The sequence below is a fragment of the Hibiscus syriacus genome, unplaced genomic scaffold (genome assembly GCF_006381635.1).
Source record: "Hibiscus syriacus cultivar Baekdansim isolate YM2019G1 unplaced genomic scaffold, ASM638163v2 tig00110160_pilon, whole genome shotgun sequence".
NCBI lineage: Eukaryota > Viridiplantae > Streptophyta > Magnoliopsida > Malvales > Malvaceae > Hibiscus > Hibiscus syriacus.
In genome coordinates this window covers 5,611,653-5,631,888 of record NW_024062608.1, presented here as the reverse complement: position 1 = coordinate 5,631,888, position 20,236 = coordinate 5,611,653, and the positions used below count along the sequence as shown (strand labels likewise).

General features: G+C 35.5%; 1 pseudogene; it reads left to right on the top strand.

Annotated features, from left to right (window-relative positions):
• Positions 1-514: 514 nt before the first annotated feature.
• LOC120216308 lies at positions 515-1,167 on the top strand (annotated as a pseudogene).
• The last annotated feature ends 19,069 nt before the right edge of the window (positions 1,168-20,236 follow it).

The following is a 20,236-nucleotide window of genomic DNA, read 5'->3' as shown; positions in this document are numbered from 1 at the left end:
TCGTTATTGTTTATACAAGGCATTAATATCATTAAAATAAAATTCACAACCAATCAAAAATGCTACATCGTATTTTAATTTTAATTTTCTTTATCTAAATAGAAAATTCAAATAATAAAATAAAATAAATAAACTACCCAGATCGCCCCTCTTCTCTCTTTCCCCAACCTCACCTGCACCGTCCCTAACTCAACACCTCTGTAAGTCTCTCTCTTTCAATCTATTAACCTTTTAATTTTTTTCACTCAAATCTTCATTTTTTTTGTTGTTTTTCTTTGTAATTGTCCATGGCTTATCATTTCTCTTTTGCTTCTTCATTGTACCCAAAGCTTCCATCTTTAAAACCCAAATCTAAGAACCCATTTTTTCTACAGCTCTTACCCTCAATTTCTTGTCAAATTTAACTCTAAGAGTAATAGTTTGCAACGATCCACGCCAGATTTGGGAGATGAAGCCAACCATGCAAGTGATGGTGTCATCAGAATTTATAAAGCTTGGAAGGGCAGCGTCCAACTTTGTCCGCACCGGCGAAAGGCCCTTATCTTCGATGACATCGACTATTGTTTTGAAGGTTTGCTGATTCAAAACATGATATAACATTCATAAAACTGATAGGTTTCTATCCATTTCGGGGAACACTGATTTTCATACATGTGATACTACAGGATGGCAAGCTGAAAGCGGTGGTGGGTGCAAGTGGAGGAGCTAATAACTTTGCTGGGACAACACAGGTTTTCTTGAATCATTTTGCTCTTGGGTTGGATCCATTCTCCTCCGTTACGGCACCAAGGGTCTACCATCAGGTTATTTTTCTCTGAAAACTCTTTCCATCGTCAATCTGAGATTGTTTTTCTTTAATGTGACATAGTTTACCTGTGCTGATGCAGCTGATACCCAATGTTGTGATGTATGAGATTTGGACAACTGTGATTGAAGACCATTTCGAAGTTCCTGCGAAAATAAGGTGACCTTCGAAAGAAGCGCCATGACCTAAAAGTCTCTCCCGGTGCTACTGTTAGTCAATTTATAGTTCCTAATTTAGATGGTTTGGAGGGAAAGCTCGTGGCAGTTAGTGACCCTAGAAAGGAGGGTACCTTGCCGGTTTCTGATACCCCGTTTTGTGGCACCGTGGAAGATGTCGTTCAGGTTGCGCATGTCTTGATATAGTTCATAATCCGCGGGATATTAAAATTATTTAATGAAACTATTAAATGCCATATTTTAATAATTAAGTCAAGTTGTGATGGTTCGGAATAAAAATTTAAGTTTCTAAAGGTTGGTCATGAGATAAAGTGTCGTTGATTGTTTTAGTAGTTTGAAAATGCTTCTCCAAACAAGTTTTTTTTATGTAAAAACACTGTTTCTTTTTTCTTCAGTTTTTAGTTTGAGTTATAATCACGTTTCAAATGTGAATTTCTACACGAAAATGAGTTGCTTGAGAATGATTTTACCTTTCAAACAGAATTTTGGACTAAAAGTACTTTCATAAGTATTCCCCAACACCCATAAATATATATTAATATTTTTAAATTTGATCTCCTAATATTAGTATTTAAACAAGGTTTAAGAGTTGATTACATGTAGGGAAGTAGAGCATTACCACAAAAAGCCCAAATTTACCTTTAAAAAGAATCGAATGTTGCCTCATTTTTCAAAATAAATTTTTTTAAACGTTAATAATAATTAAAATGCATACGGTTAGGAATCTAAGAGCGAAAAATAACCAAAGCGGTACTGTAGACACTGTTTTGGCTGGACTTAATTAATTTATACTTATGTATATTATATATATATTGCATCTTATATTATTATATTAGTTATGGAATTGTCGTGGCCGTCTTTCGGGTTGGGCCCGTAATTGGGGTTCGACTTGAATAATTGGGTTAGAGTCACCACCGATCATTTTAAAACGCTATTTAGGTAGATTGGACACCATCTTACCTAATATGCATTTTACCAGAAATGTGTCGGGTTCGGGAGTCGGTTACGGCCAAGGAAGGATTAGCACCCTTGAACCACCCTTTCGGTACCAATTAATTTGTCGATTGTCTTTAATTGCGAAAATTAAAAATTTAAACTGAAATTTAAAAGCCCGATTCAAATTATTACCTTTGATCGATTTGAACGAAGACCCTTAAAAGATAGAAATATTAGAGTTGCAATGAAGTGCAAGATCGAATTAAGATAGAAATGCATGTATCAATGTAAGATAAGACATACACAAGAGATAAGATTTAACGTAATTTGACCTTGACTATCTCTATGGGCAAGAACAATAATAACTCACTATAAATATAGAGATCATGAAGGATACATATACATGATATCTCATATCCTAAAATTTGGTATGTATACCAAAACTCAGGTATCCCAAATTACTCTTTAATTATCCCTACAAAATTCATTTCTACAACATAAACTCCAAAAGTTATAGAAATTTTAAAAAAGTTACATTTCTCCAAAATAATTATCTCTCTTTTTTCTAAAGGTTAAAACATATTCTCTATTTCTAGAGTCTAATATTGATTCACGAACCATTCAAAAAAAAAATATTGGTTCACCAAATTATCTAATAATCCTTAACCATTATAATTACAACAAAATTCAACTTACTCATTATAATTTGGGTCAAAATATAAAATCTTTCATTGACCCAAATTTCATCAAAAAATGATTTTCAAACTTTTAACAATTTCAATCTTTATGTCCATAAACATTGATTGCCTTGAAGCGTTTAAACAACTCCAATTTTTACATAGTCTTCGTTGATTGAGAGAATTACTTTTATGCAACTAAAATATTGTAGTAAAAAACTCATCTTGGACGTCTTCAGTATCACAAATAAAAATCCACAACATCAAATTCTTTTGAAACTTTATAGTCTGTATTGTAATTTTTACATATCGCTTGTTAGGAATTTAGGAGCAAAAACTACCAAGTGATATCAACGTGGAAATAAGACATGAACAAGAGACATGATTTAATGTGTTTCAATCTTGTCCACTTCCACGAGCGAGAATAATAATCTACTATAATATATGGATCATGAATGGTACAATAAATGATATCTCGTGTATCATAAAATTCGTCTATACTGAAACTCAGAGTATCCCAAATCTTTAATTTTTAAAGATTAAATAAATTCTTTATTTATAGAGTCAAATATTTGGTCATAAAAATTCTTATTTCATAAGAATTCTTGACTAAAATAAGTATTGTTTTGTGAAATAAACTCAATTATCAAATAATCTTTGAACACTAGAAATACAATAAAATTTAACTTATCAAATATGATTTGGGTTAAAGTATAATACATAAAATAATAAATAGTTTAAAAATAGGTAAATAATGAAATTATAACATATTAGAACTAAATTATAAGAGAAAGGATTTACAAGGGTTAGAATGACTATTACTAAGATCTACATCTCCATGTAAGAAAAGTGAATGTAACCATACCTTAGTTCCTTGTAACGTAATAAGGGCCTCCAAATATAAGTCAATTATAAAATGTAAAAATGCATTATTCGAGCACTAACGATTGTATCAGGATGATTGAGCATTAATTATCAATGATGAGAGTATTAAAACAGAAACTACTTTATAATCACCTTAGCTTAATTAAAAAAATAGAGCACTTACCTCAACTTTTAATCATATATTGATATTTAGTTTCCTTAATCTTCTTGCTTCAAAACTTCTTTTAGCCCCTTGCTGGCACCATCTCCCAAGAAAACCTAACACATTAAAACAAAGAATATCAATAACTTACAAGAGGCGTCGATTCTGTACGTAGTATCGATATGGTGACCTAATATTGCAACTTTACCCCTTAGGCTTACTTTAAGCTCCTCCTTCGTTGCTCAATTTCAATGCAATTCGATTCCAAATTTCTAGGTGCTTAACACAATTGTGAGATTAGGGCATTGAGTACCATTCTTACGCTCACTTACTTATCTCCTAATAGTCGACTGTGGCTAGTCAATAGTGCTTCTATTTGTTGTATTTTTGGGTGTCACATGAATATAAGGATAAAAAAACTTTTTTTTAATAATATAAAGTGATCATAAGGTGTTTGTTTAGAAATTTTTCGGATTAAAAACCTTTTGATTCCTCGTATAGTGTAAATATGAGATTTTGTATGAACTTTACATGATGGTGTAAGTGATTTGTTACTAAGCCATTAAGAAACCATGAAGTATGCAACGGTTGTTGATGAGATCTAGGACTCTCGTTTTCCTAGGAGTGCTGTAATTCAGAGATATCCATGCAGATAAAATAACAAGGAGAAACATCACGTTGGAATGTGTTGGTTGTCTCCCAATGGGGATATTCCGAGGGATCATGTATGTTAGTGTTATCTATATGAGCCCGTGCATGGGTTTGTGTGAGTTCTAGAATAGTTGTTAGCTTCTTGTTTATGAGCAGTTAAGTTGTTAATGGTTTGTTACACAGCAGTTACCTTTCTCTTGCTTGTATAAATAGCTACTCTCTAACTCAAGAGAGATCAGCTTTTTGTTAATAAAAAATTACAGAGGTTTCAGTTCTTTTCTTGCTCTCTTAGATAGCTCAACTGCTATCTTATCATGGTATCTTTCGCCAATACCTGGGTGTGTTTCTTCCACTGTTTCTTCTCCTTTTCAGTAGATGCACGAGATTAGGCTCTCACGTCTCGTGTGCTTCTTGGCATCATGGTTCATTTGACGGTTGATTCGACGGTTGATTCTGAGGATGTGTCTCCGAATGCTTTTTCCCTGAGTCCGGGAACTTCTCGAGGCATGTTTGGCATTCAACACATACCAAAGCATGACACTGTTAAACTCACTGAATCCACATGCCATCTTTGGAAGCATCAAGTGGCTTTGATAATTGATGTCTATGGGTTGTTGAGGTTCATCTCAGCCGGTTCTGTTGCACCAGATGAGTTCATCACTAATGCGTCTGGACAACGTGAAGAGAATCCAGTGTTTGCAGCTCATCACCAGCAAGATAAACTGCTTGCTTCCTGGCTTTTAACTACTGTGAGTACAAAGGTTTTGCTTAACTTGACTGGACTTACAACTACAATGTCAATCTGGAATACTATATCTTGTCTGTTTGGTGCTCGCTCCAGTGCCAAGATTTCTTCTCTCCGGTATAGTCTTCATTCCCAGCGAAAGACTAGTTTGACGATTAGGGAATATCTTGCTAAGGTCAAGTCTATTTGTGATCTACTGAATGCTTCGGGTAGTGTGGTTACTGAGCAAGAACATGTTAATGTTGTGTTAGCTGGACTTACAGTGGAGTTTGAGTCCATTATTATAATTGCGTCACGAGAAAAATTTTCTCTTGATGTTCTTACTGAGATGTTGTTAGACTGCAAGGCTCAACAGAAGGTGTTCTTGAGTGAAGACTTTTCCGCAAATATTGTTCTTCACTCTCGAGAAGGTGGTGGTGCTGAAACTGATTCTTGTGGAACTCAGGATGCTAATACTGGGTCATCACAGGGTCATCAATCTCGTGGACAGTCGAATGGATATCGTGGTCGCGGTCGAGGGCGTAATAATAATCATCCTCAATGCCAGTTGTGTGGCTGTTTTGGACATGTGGTCCAAAAGTGTTATCATCCCTTCGATAGAGACTTCACTGGTGTGTCTGGATCTGAGTCGTTGACAGAGAATGGTTCGAAGCCCACTGGTGCTGGGAATTCTGTTAAACACGAGGAATCTGGTGGATAACCATATGCTTACACTGTAACCTCCATGCCTTCTCGTTCAAGCTTTGTTCCTACTCCTTTTTACTTTCCTTCCCCGTATGCTCCTAGATATTATTCATTTCCTGGTTTCTCCCTTGGCTTTGCTTCTAATACTTCTTATGGTCCTCATGGTACATCCCCCTCTTTTTTGACACCTAGCTCGGTAGCCTATGCGTCCATGGTTCCAACAAACTCCGGGTACAGTTCTTCAGCATCGACCGACTCCTTGTGGTACCCCGACACTGGTGCTACACATCATGTTACAAATGATATGTATGTGTTTTAATCAGGTACTCTTTATACATGTGGTAATTCCTTGCTCATGGGTAATGGTGATGGTGTTTCAATTACACATGTTGGTCAAGGATTTTTGAGCTCAAATAGGAAGCCTTTAATTTTACAAAATATGTTGCACATACCTAACATAAAGAAAAAGTTGTTGTCTGTTTCTTAGTTCACCCGTGATAATGGTGTCTTCATGGAATTTCACCCCTATGAATGTCTTGTGAAGGATGCTCGAACTCAAGTAATTCTGCTTCAAGGGAGGCTCACGGATGACGGGCTGTATCAGCTGCTGCCTTGTGAGGATCAGAGGTCACCTTGCTTGGTGAATAATGTCTCGAAGTCACCCGTGTATTTGAAATTATGGCATCAGTGTCTTGGCCATCCATCTCTTGATGTTGTTCACCGTGTTTTGAAGTCGTGTAGTCTTGTTTTCAATAAAACTGAAGCAATGAATGTGTGTTCTGCTTGTATGCAAGAGAAATCACATAAGTTGCCCTTTTGTAAATCATTGACAGAATATAAAGAGCCTTTTCAACTTGTTGTCTCTGACGTCTGGGGACCAGCTCCTGTATACTCCACTGATGGTTTTCTTTATTATGTTTCTTTTGTTGATGTTTGTAGCCATTATACCTGGATGTACCTCTTGAAACGTAAATATGAGGTGGCTCAGTGCTTTCTTGACTTTGCGAAATTGGTTGAAGTACAGTTCGGGTATAAAATTAAAGCAATGCAAACTAATGGTGGTGGGGAGTATCAACCACTTTGAAAATGGTTCTGTGCCAATGGAGTTCAGCATCGCCTCTCGTGCCCTGGTACCTCGGAACAGAATGGTAAGGCTGAGAGGAAGCATAGGCACATTGTTGAAACAGGATTGACAATGTTAGCTTAGGCTTTTGTACCTCAGAAATTTTGGAGCTATGCCTTTGTTTCTGTTGTTTATCTTATCAATCGGTTACCCACACCTGTTCTGCATGGCAAGTCTCCTTTTGAAGCTTTGTATTGTGTCTTTCCAGATTATTCCTTTCTCAGGGTGTTTGGTTGTGCTTGCTATCCTTGCTTGCGTTTGTTTAATCGTCATAAACTGGATTTTAGGTCAAAAAACTGCGTGTTTCTAGGATATAGCACTTCTCATAAGGGGTATAAGTGTCTTGATGATTATGAAAGAGTAATAATTTCGAGGCACGTCGTATTTGTTGAAAATGTTTTTCCTTATGCAGTGTGTAATATTCCTATATTGCTTCAGAAATGGTGTCTCCACGGGTGTTATTCCTCTTGTCTCCCCTGTACAGACACTGCAAGTCCCATTAACGTGTGCTCCACCAGTGCCTGCTCTATTAAGTGAGAACAATCCATGTGCTTCTCCATCAACGCATGACTCATCAAATAGTCAAAGGCATGATGCACATGGGTGTCAAAACATTGGGACCACACCTTTTTACATGGTCGAGGGTCAAGTATTGGATGAACATGATTTTGGTAATGTGAATGAAGGTACTTTCAACGTTGTTGGGTCAGGTGCGCATGGGACCATTTCTTTTGAAAACACGCATGGGACCACGCTGCTAACTTGTGACAATGTGCATGCTCCAAAGGCTCCACCAACACATGTCACCCCAACTCCACTAAGTTCAATGCATGATCCTGAGAATTCAATACATGCGTATGATTTTTTAAATACAAACAATGCTCCACTAATTTCAATGCCTGCTCCATTCTTCACAGGTGCGCATGGGGCCTTTTCATTTGAAAATATGCTAGCAGGTGCGCATGAGTCCATTTCTTTTTATAATATGCCAAACTGTGCTGCTCCATTAAATGAAAACGGCCCATGTGCTACTGGTCCCGCACAATCCCGTGCCATTGTGGAGCCTATGCTTGCTTCTCCCAATTTTGTTTGTAATTAGGCACATGATACTCCTAGTAATTCGAGTAGCACGCCTATTGGAGCTATGGCCGACCACGACAATGCGCCTGGAGCCATGCCTTTTAGAGCAATGGCCGACAATGACAATGTGCATAGAGTCATTACAACGGGTAACAATGTGCATGGGGCTAGTTGGTTCAAATGCTCATCCTATGGTTACCAGGGCCAAAGATGGCATTCAGAAACCCATGTTCTGTATGTTAAATATTATGATGAAGAACCTCGGTCCATTAAAGAAGCTATGAAGATTTCTCATTGGAAGAAAGCTGCACAGGAAGAGTTTGATGCTTTGATTGTAAATAACACGTGGTCTCTGGTCCTTCTTCCTAGAGATCATGTACTTGTTCACTGCAAGTGGTTTTTTAAGATGAAACGTAATGCTGATGGCTCAGTGTCTCGGTACAAGGCTCGTCTTGTTGTGAAGGGGTTTATTCAACGATCAGGGATTGATTTTTCATGAGGTTTTTAGTCCGATTGTGAAACCTGTAACGGTACGAGTGATTCTTACTCTTTCATTGACAAGAGGTTGGTTGTTGCGTCAGGTAGATATTAATAATGCCTTTTTAAATGGGGCATTGATGGAAGAGGTTTACATGACTCAGCCTACTGGTTTGTGCAAGCTAGTGATGGTTTAGTTTGCAAGCTACATAAAGCAATTTATGGCTTGAAGCAAGCTCCTCGGGCCTGGTTTGAGAGCCTTCGAGAATACCTGGTCTCTAAAAGGTTCGTTTTGTCTAAATCTGATTTATCCTTGTTTGTTTGAAAATTAGCTAGCATTGTTGTCTACATGCTTGTATATGTAGATGATATCATCTTGACAGGGAGTGATGCTAGTGAGGTTCAGTGTGTGATTGAAAAACTAAATTCTCGTTTTTCGTTAAAGGATCTTGGTTCTCTTAATTTCTTTCTTGGTATAGAGGTGTGTTCTGATGACAATGGTCTTGTTTTTACTCAACAAAAATACATTCGTGAGCTTTTGCATAAGCATGGTTTTGGTGATGTCAAGAGTCTTCCTACTCCCATGGTCTCCAATTACAAGTTATCGATTGATACTGGTGACCCCGTTGAATATGCAGCTCAATATAGAAGCATTGTAAGAGCTCTTCATAGTAGTCACTTGACCATATTTTCTTTGCAGTAAACAATGTTTCCAGTTCATGCAGTCACCTCGTAATAGCCATTTTCAGGCTGTTAAGAGGATTTACGTTATCTTCAAGGGACAGCTGATTAGGTCTTCGATTTACAACATCTTCTCGCATGTCTCTGACTGGTTTTGCGGATGCAGACTGGGGGTCCGATCCTGATGATAGGCGTTCCATGACTGGCTACTACATTTTATTTGGTGGGAATCTTATTTCTTGGAGCTCACGCAAGCAACAAGTTGTTTCTTGTTCCATGGCTGAAGCCAAATATAGGAGTGTTGCTTCTGCAGCTGCTGAGATTATTTGGATTGAGTCATTGCTTCAGGAGTTGTGCGCGGTTCCACATGGTAAAGCTATCTTGTGGTATGATAATTCCAGCACTGTTGCGGTCTGTTCCAATCCTGTTCAGCACTCTAAGTTTCAAGAATGTTGAGCTTGACTTATTTTTTTTGTTCGAGAAATGGTTGCTGATGGTCGTTTACAAGTTAATGAGATTCATGCCTATGAGCAGGTGGCAGATGCTTTGACAAAGCCACTCTCTTCCCCTTCGTTTCTCAAACACAGACATAAACTCTTAGTAACACAACTAAGAGGTCTTCCTGCAGGTTTACAAAGTGGGAATGGCAGGGGGAATATTGAAGTCAAGAAGTTCGCTGCAGAAGCTGAAGCAAGTGAAGAAGTTAATGAAGCAAGGTGAATGTTAGTGTTATCTATACGAGCCTGTGCATGGGTTGTGTGAGTTCTAGAATAGTTTTAGAATAGTTGTTAGCTTCTTGTTATGAGCAGTTAAGTTGTTAATGGTTTGTTACATAGCAGTTACCTTTCTCTTTGCTTGTATAAATAGCTACTCTCTAACTCAAGAGAGATCACTTTTGTTAATAAAGAATTACAAAAGTTTCAGTTCTTTTCTTGCTCTCTTAGATAGCTTAACTGCTATCTTATCAATGTAGATGAGATAGTATTTTTCTTTGAAAATTTTAAAATTTTATATATTATTTTATATTTTGCTTTCTATTTTCTATTGATAATATGTTTTCACCCTTAAAATTTTAGGCAAGGGTATCTAAGGTTCTCGTACTTTCAAAGAAAACAATGTGGCCTATTTATATCTCTCCCCAAACGACGTCGTTAAGGGGAGGGATTATCTGCGTATTTAGTGTATGAGTAAACCCCGTCCGCGGTCCCTTCACTTTATAATCTTTTTGGTCACTGAAATCATTTTTCGTTTTTAATTTATACTTTAAATTTTATTTTATTTCTATTTTAGTCACTACTTTCATTTATATGTATTTGTGTGAAACTCGAGTTGGTCCCTATCATTTTAGTAATTTTTATTTTGATCCCGAATAAGTTATTAGGGGTAAATTAAACTACCAGTACCCTTGATTTTGTAATGTTTATATGGCCATAAATTTTGATTATATTATAATTTAATCCTAGAATTTTAATATTTTTAATTTTAATATTATTATGGTTTATTTACAATTTTAGTACCTAAAATATGAGATTTGCAGTTGTGACCTTAATATTTTGTAGTTTTATAATTTAATATCTAAATTTATTAAATTTATTATTTTTTAATTCTTTATTTACATATTTGTTAATTTTATTATAATATTTTTAAATATTATTTTACTCAAGTAATTTATAGAATCACGCCTTAACTGACAAGGAGTGTGTTGTTAAGGATTATTCGTATAAAATAATTTCCCATTTTTAAATATCAAAATTTAATATTATTCAAATTTGCCAATTTTAATATTAAGATGCCGTATAATCGTGTAAGTACCAATTTTGGGCGTTGGGGTGTTAATCCTTCCCCACACGTAATCGACTCCTGAACTCTTTCAAAATGAATCTCTAGTAAACACAGATCAATTTTTTATCTTTTAAAATTATTTTCTTAAAATCATTTTAAAAGATATTTTTAGGTATTCGACTTACCTAACCCAAAGGTCGATGATGACTCCAAATTTGTCTATTCATGTATTTATTTTAAAACCCGATGTTCCCAAATTAAGTTGGATCCCCGAGAAAGCCCTAAAAAGCCGACGGGATAGTTTCGACTTGGCGACTCTGCTGGGATTTTTTTATAGAGAGTCAAGTTGTAATTGATTATACGTCATCTTTTAGTTAAAATGACAAATATAATATATTTTTTGTTTACATCCCATAATTTTTTAGTCATACTAATGTGATTATTTTCATGTTTCAGATTCCTAACCATTTATGGATTGATTTTTCTGGGATCGAGGTAAAGGATTGTGAGTTTTCCCTCATTCACTACAACTGTTTAATAGTTAGAGCCTTCTAACTGTGCTCTATCCTATTAGATTGGGGTGAACGCTACGCTTACGTGAGAAAAATTATTTTCTTCGTATGGGCTTTAGCAAGTAACCTCTAGGATACATATGCCTCATGTTTACGAATGAAACATCTAGTTTTCATCGCATGGACATGGGGAAATGAATCCTCTCAAATTGAACTCAATCCGTTTAAACCTATAATGGGTTAGGATCGAGGGTCTGGCAGGCTCAAGGGCACCAAAAAGACAATTCGAGTACCATGTTAGTAATACCGAATTTTTGCCCATTTTATACAAAATTTATATATGTAAGAAATACTCCTTCATTGAATCTATTTATGTGTTTTGCAGAAGCATGCGAACTAGAAATCATGCGGTTAGGTTTATTTTTCAAACAAGCATGTGAACTAGATTGCATGCGGTTAAGATTGCTTTTTTATTAATAAATCATGTTGGGTAAGGATTTATCATACCCATGTATGAGTAGTCAACCTATGAGGGTAGGTTTTATTTAATGATTATGGTTCTTAGTATCTTTTATTTATATTATGTGTATTAACCCATTTTTTGTGTCTATTTTATTTTGATTTGATTGCACTTGCATCTTTATGTCATCCAAAGGTGTTAATTCACAAGTGATTGACTAAATAAGAAGGATGTCCATATTGAGACAAGAAATTCTTAGCCATGTAGTCAAAACTAGGAGATCCAAAGATGTTCTAATGATCAATGAAGAAAGTCATCCGATGAATGAATAAATTTGAAGCTGATTGAAGACTTCCTTTAAAGGTGGAAAGGCCAAGATATTTCCTCAAGAGATAGATACAATCATAAAAATCACTTCACATTAGAAGTAAAAACGGAGATCTCAAGATTCAACCATAAATAATTTAAGGACCTCAAGCGTTATCAAATGTAAAAAAGTAAACCAACAACTTTAGGTGCAATGTTAAATTCCATGAAGAGTACGACTCAAGGAAATAAAGAAATGAAGAATCACAATTTTATTTTGACTACCTGATGTAATGAAATCTTGTTGTTTAAATGAAGGTTGTTCTATGGTGGTCACTTATGGAATTGACACCTTTTGCATTTGCATTCACATTGCTTTAATTTAAGTATTTTTACATACATCAATCATGAAAACATGAGAGTAACTTGTAAAGGATATTATGGCAGAGTTTCTGAATGCCAATCGAAATTCCCGGGGTGTGTTTCTGGAAAGATATAAAACAATGAATGATATATTAGCACATGTTAGTAGGATCGAGAGAATTCAGGAGCAACTCATAAAGACTCAACAAGAGATGATCGATCAAGCAAAAAGGTTCCAAAATGAATCAAGAGAACAAATAACCAAATTAATGGACATGGTGAATGTTGTTATTCATGGAGAGAAACTACTAGAGGATACCGTTGTAAAGGATTTGGATGGGATTATAAATGTTAGTGTTGGAGCTGAAATGACAATGACAGGTGATCGAGGACCTATTAAAGAGAAAGATATCTCAAGCCAGTTCCAAAAATCAAATATGGTCGTAGAGGGTCCCATTGGATCAATAATGAATGAAGAAGTAATGAGAGATAAAGTTTCCCTTGTGAGAGATAAACTTTACTTAAAGAGAAGGAGCATAGAAAAGAGCCTAATGCTGATAAAAAAAGCTAAGAAGGATTAATCTCTCATGATTATGTTCTAACCCTTCGTAATTATACAGTCAAGATAACCAAGTCCTATCTCTAAAGCCATCACTAAGTAGTCTCTCGTCAGGGGGATTAGATGAGAAGAAAAAGAAGTGTAGGGTTTCAGTTCCCTCCCTTCCACTTTTCGTGTAAAAATTGCATTAAAAATACTCACAGCCAGATTGATTACACCGCGATATGTCCAACCGTAGTGGCCTTCGAATGAGAAGTGGACCTATAGGGATATTCCTTGGATAAACCGGATTGGAACACTAGATTGTTCAGCTAAGGTTCCTAGCAACCTTGAGGGAAAGTTCCAGGATCCTTTAGAGTAAGCAATTCAAATGTGCAAGGTAAAGAGAAGGGGTTAAGGTTTAATGAGAAGAAATTGTTGCCTCAACATAGATTAATATAGTAAAAATCTTGTGAAGATATAGGGAATAAGAAAATGGTAAAGTAAATCCAAGCAAAAGGGCTCCTATGGATGTAATTCGAGACTGGCCCATAGGTTTAAGAATGAATTGGGTAGATGCAACCCTGAAGACACCTCAAACACCTATATCAGATTTCCTTAGGGCAAGTGGGGCTTTGGACAGTTTAGAGAGCCTAATGAATACAAAGTCAATCACAGATGCAATATGCGTTTAGAACCAGGACAAAACTCATCACCAAGGAGAATTGTTTTGGATCTAAATTTGAGCCCAAATTCTAACTAGAGAAGAAAATGTTGATAGATAAAGAAGTGGGATTTTACTAAAAATCTGCTGAGGAGAAAATAATTGGAACTATAAAAGGTGTTAATACCTCTCACAAAGAACTAGAAGCAAGAGAGCTCAGCTTGGTTCTAGATTTGGTTATCCCACATGAATTTAGGATGTCTAATTTTGAGAAATATGATGGCACCAATTGTCCCCTAATCCACTTGAGAATATTTTAAAGAAAAATGGAAGGGTAACTAAATGTCGATAATTTATTAGTTCACTCCTTCTATGATAGTCTCGCTGAGCCAGCGGTAGTATGGTATAACCATTTGAATAGTAAGCAGATCAAGAGATGGGTCGATCTAGCTGATTTCTTTTTTGTGGTAATATCGATATATTAAAGGCTTAACTCCAAAGTGTGAAGATCTTCAAGGAATAAGGATGAAAGCAAATGAAGGCTTTAAAAAGTATGCCTTAAGATGGAGAGAAGTGGAAGCACAAGTTCAACCTCCTATGTTAGAAGAAGAAATATTATGTATTTTTCACGATTCCCTTCCACCTCATTTCTTTGAGTTAATGCTGGTAAATTCGACGAATGACTTGGAGCATCTTGTGAAAAATGGAGAGTTAATTGAAAATTCAATCAGCAAAGGAAACTTAAAGGTCACTTCCAAAAGCCCAACCGATCAAAAAGTTAAAGCTGATGATGTGAATGAATGTCACATCCAGGTCCCCCATAATCGTAAAATAAAACGAGCGACTAGTCGTTCGGACCGACCAAAGAAAGCCTCGCGATCGAGAAATACTTTGGAGGTATTCCAAACTTCTATCTCATATATGTACCCTTATTTGATTAAAGGTTAATACATTACACCGAGGCCAATGAAAGTGCTACCAAACCCTTCTACTTATATGATCAAGATAGTGGTTGTGATTTCCACTTGGTGGCATCTGGGCATTCTACGGGGTAGACCACTGTTAAAGGAAATAGAAATGCTTGTTGACTATGGGACATTGACACAAGAATTGGTGGAACAGTGGAAAACGAACTCAAGTGAGGCATTAAAGCATGTATAACATCTGATTGAGTCAAGTGTCATCTTATTAGATAAGTAATGGGGCATCCTAATTAGGAAGAGATCATTTCATCCATGAAGCTATATCATTTTGCAGCATCTTGTTTGATTATGTTTTTTCCTTTCTTACCCTTTTGTAATATTATTTAAATAAATCTATACTACTTTAAAGATGGTGAGCATTAAATCAAATTTGCAATATTGCAATTCTTTAAATATCAACTGAATTAAAAACTCTTTAAGTCATTAGAGTTATAATCTTTGACCGAGTGAAAAGGTTAAAACTAATAAAACAATGACCCTTGACCTTACCCAAGATACGCTCAAGCACCATACCCTTCTCTTACAAATATAGCAATTCAACTGAATTAAAACTCTTTAAGTCATTAGAGTTAAATCTTTGACCGAGTGAAAAGGTTGAAAACAATAAAACAATGACCCTTGACCTTACCCAGAAGATACGCTCAAGCACCATACCCTTCTCTTACAAATATAGCCTTTATAAGGAAATGAACAAAAGGCTTGGCATTCAAATATACATAGGAGACAACATGGGGCATCTTTTGTATATGATAATGCAAAACCGACTAGACTACATTTCTATTAAGGATGTTCAATGATGATCATGATCTTTACAGATGGAATAGTCGCGTGGGTGAATCTAGTTTAAGTCAGTTGCTTGGAAATTGAACTCTAAGGAGGATATTTTTTGACTTTCAACAACACCTAAACTATAACTGATTCTTCTTAACAGCTTAAGAAATTGATCTGTATACCCCAAAATATTATATTATATGTATACAATAAAGCTTGAGTTGTCCCTCTAGAGCAATTGGTTAAACACCCTGACTTTATGGATAAGGTTCAGCTAGCTTAATAAAGGTGATTATAATATATACAATAAAGCTTGAGCATTCCTCTAGCAATTGGTTAACACCCCAGCTTTATGGATTAGATTCAGCTAGCCCAATAAAGTCAAATTACAATAATGCTGACTTCAGCTAAGCCAAACAATGGCAAATTACTAAATAAGGAGTTTCGATAAAGATGGACTAAGTGAGTTAAGGAACACATGTTATAGTCAATATCACACAAGCACTCAGGAATTTTATTTTTAGACCGATATTTTCTGCACTGCCTTTGTTAAAGGAGTCTACAAAGCTTGAAATGGAAGATTTCAGAGAACCAAAATAGAAGTGTTCTAGAAAGTCTAGTAATTGAATATACTACTTGCATAATTTTGTCTGCATCCGTTAAAATATCAAGCCAAGAAAAAGGGCATATTGTAGTGTTCACAAGTACTAAGGAAGAAAAAACATATTTGATGACTAAAACCTTAGAAAATAGGAAAGCCAACCTGAAACCAACCCATCAATTCTGACACTTATCAAAGAGTTATAACTTTGAAAATATTAAAAGAGCGTGAATTCTTTGAACTCATATTTATGATTGATTCAATTGTGAGCCTGAATTAAGGAGTAACAATTTACAAATTCTCATTCTTTGATTTCTAAAATAAAGAAAGGAGAAAAACATTTCAAATAGGAAATCTCAAAAAAAGGTCCTTGAAGAGATAATCGCCCTGTTCGAAAGGGGCACATATCCCAGTGCATAGCAAAATGCAAGAGTGCAACTAGTCAAGAAAAAGATGATCGCCTTATTCGGAAGGGGCACATATCTTAGATCATATAAAAAAATGCAAGACATTTCTGTTAGAAGAATTGATTACTTCTTAAACGTCTATGGCAACATGAAGAGAAGCCCTCAAGCTACTTGAAAACACTGCTATTTAGTGACACCAGAATGAGAATATTCAAGATTAGTAGATTTGGGCACAAAAAAAGGCATGAGTACCCACATTGGGGCATTACCAAACCAGACCTTGTGGGATCATAAGATTCCAATCAAACAGACATTGAGAGTGAGCCTTACAACTTGGAATATTGGGGGTATTTCACTAGTAGAAAACCCCTTTAATGACGCGCAACTGTGCGTCATAAATTTATGACGCGTATTTAGACACACATTTATGACGCGTATTTATGACGTTCATTGAGCGTCATTGAAGCCCCGTCATAAATTAAGATGACACACATTTACGTGTCATAAATTTATGACACATGTATGACTTACATTGCGTGTCATTGAAACACATGCCATTAAAAAAGATGACACACATTCGTGTGTCGTGATTGTATTTCGTAAATTATTGTATATATATATATATATATATTGTAGATGACATAATCAAACTAAATCACATTTAATGCCTCATAATAGTAAATATATATATCATATTATATATAAGCAATCCATTTGCATACAATATATTCACATTAAGTTACAAACATAATATCCATCACATATGGCTATTTGAAAACAAAAAACCAAGAATGTTCTCAGATTCACAAGAAGATACTAACAGATTAAAGATTAGATGCAACTCCTCTAGCTTCTTCTGCAATTTTGAAGTTGCTTCTTCATAGTCGAGAACTCTTGAAACATGCGCGAATGAGCATTGGCTTCAACTGAACTAGTAGGAACATCAGATGCACCAGTTATTCCCGACCCTTCCCAAAATTATAGCACAAAATCCATTCTACCTGCAGGTTTCTTTGATTTGGATCCAATAAATCTGTTATTTTCTTATTGTATATCTGCAAAAGAAAATTGAAATGAAGTGATAAGGAACAAGAATAGTACAACGCTAAGCAGTCCAATTATGTCAAAACTAAGAATCAAAATAATTCAATTATGTTTATCAGCATGCTTAATTCACAACTTTTAATCGGGAAATATAGTACAACTCAAATACCCACCTTGGCACATAGAACTCCAGTTACAATCCCTCTAAGGTGGGAAAGACGGACAATAATGCATATAGTATGGAAACATGAATTACTCAATCGCACTGATTTAGCAAATTAGAATATTAATTACATACCGATCAGCTGGTAACCACAGAAGTCACATATAAGTTAAATGTCCTCGGGAATATACTATTAATAGTAATTTAACTTTGAAATAGGCTTGCGATGCTATATGCATGAAAAATAGAATACACTAAGGATATCATAAAGGCAAAAGCAAGAAATTTATAGATCAGTTAAAAGTATAGCAGTAGAGCCCCAAACAAAGGGAATTAATTAACAACACAAAATATAGGAACAAAAGGCATATTGACAGTGGAACTTACATTTTATTAAAGAACGTTTCCAATACTGAGAATTAAGCTTATTGATTACAAAAATAATGCATTAATGCTTACCTTTGGGAAAGGAACTTCCCATGTTGCCACTGCTTTCAAGTCTAAAAATAAAATCAACAACCAAAAAATTCAATGAGATAGACTCTAACCAATTGACTAGAGAGCCACTGACTAATAAAAACTAACATACCATGGTTGCAAAAGTCAATGCCAGGGAGAAGACCCCCCCCAGACAGTTTCTTCTTGTTTCGATGTGGAAGTTGCTCCATTGACTTTGTTATCATTCTCATGACCCTCAAATCCTGATATAAACCCAAAATAAATAAAAATCTTTAACCTCAGCTCCATGTTAATACAGTAAACTTTCACATGTGAAAGCAAATAAGAGGAAAGATCCAGGAACAAAAGTGGTATGAACTAAAGTGTAACCTCACTTTTTCCATCAATTTCATTAACAGGCTCTCCACTTAGTCCACTATAACTGATGGTCACCTTAGAAATTCTTTCAACTGGACAGGTTGTCTCGGTATCTTCTTGAATTTGGGGAAATACATAAGAATGTGGAAGATGAAGGTTCAGAGCACGAGAACAAAATATAGAATTCGCCCTAGCATTACAGAAATCACGTAGTATTAACCACCAAAGTTTGAAGTTCAAGGAATGTCATCATATCATAGTCAATCTCCTTCATTGCCCCCACCCACCCCATTTTGAGAGAGAATAAGAAAGAGTTCATTTTGAGGATATCCCTACCAAAGGAATCTTCAAAGCAACCTCACTAAAAGAAGCATTAACAATAATTAATAATTGGGAAAAAGGAAATAACACACTTGATTCCTACTTTATTCGATGTAATTAATATCGACCTTTGAAATTCCATCAGAGCAAGAAGTTTCTTCACCAAACCCTTCACTTTATCATACATAGAAATCAATCATTTTTCTATAAAACAATTACACTAACTTTTTTCATCATGGGTAGTCAAATTACATGTATTTCATCTTAAAGAGAAACATTAAACTATATGCTTATATTTACCCACAATTCAGTTGCTCTATACAAGATTGTTCCTCTCAATTCCAGCATCTCATCATTGGTAAACCATAACGGATTCCCAAAAGTGGTGGGAAGCATATCAAGATACCTGAACTAGTCTTTAAATCCACATAAATAATAAATAAAAGAAAACTAAAAGAAAACAATCAAATATGTTAAGTACATACAGTTTCCACGAAGAATTCTTTCGGAGACATTCCACAGTAAGAAGTCTTTAAATTTTGTTGTTCGTTGAACGAGAGGGAATTGAAATAAAGGGTTGGAGTAAAATTAAGTTTGGTTCAGTAACGGATAATCCTGCAAAATATTACATGGCACAAATCAACAATCTTCACCTGCTACCACTTCGATATATCTAAGCAGTTTTCAACTTCACGACCTTCTTCCTTAGTTGCCTCTTTGTGATCAAGATCTTCATCTCCCAGAAGAACAATAATGCACTGTATTGCACAACAGACTGCCATTAATGAAAGAATCAATGAAGTTTGCACGTTGTATTGTAGTGTATAGGGAAACACTTCGGATATAGACATGCAAATACACAAACTACGGCAAAGGAAAGAACAATTAGAGACACGAAAGTAGAATCAAACGTAACTGTTCGGTGGAATTAAGATATAACTTAGTTCAAACGGAACCAAAATAATCACTCTTAAGAAACAAAAATCTCACCAGGAGGAAGACTCCAAAGCCATAGCCAAATACAAATAGAATAACACCGAGTCCTTTCAAAGCAATAACGACCGAAACTAATTTTTAATTGGCCTAATGTGTCCTGAAGGTAGAGGTCTTAGCTTTGTTCGCTTCATTTTTGCATCATTATTTATCTCAAAAACCTAGAGGCATGAATACCATTGGTTAACTGAAATGTCAGTCTATCTAGTTAATTCATGAAAGTAACTTAAAATACAACCACCATGCTGTCACATCATTGCAACATTGACCAACTCAAATGTAAGAAAAACATAGTGTTCAAGAAAGAAGGTAAGAAGAAATTACAATTGCAAGTCATGAATTCGATTCCTAGAATCAAATAATTTATAATTGTTTATTTCCCTATCCCCTTTTGCCAGGGTACTTATCTATCATTTCTATCAATAAAGCTATGTCGATGGATTTAAATCA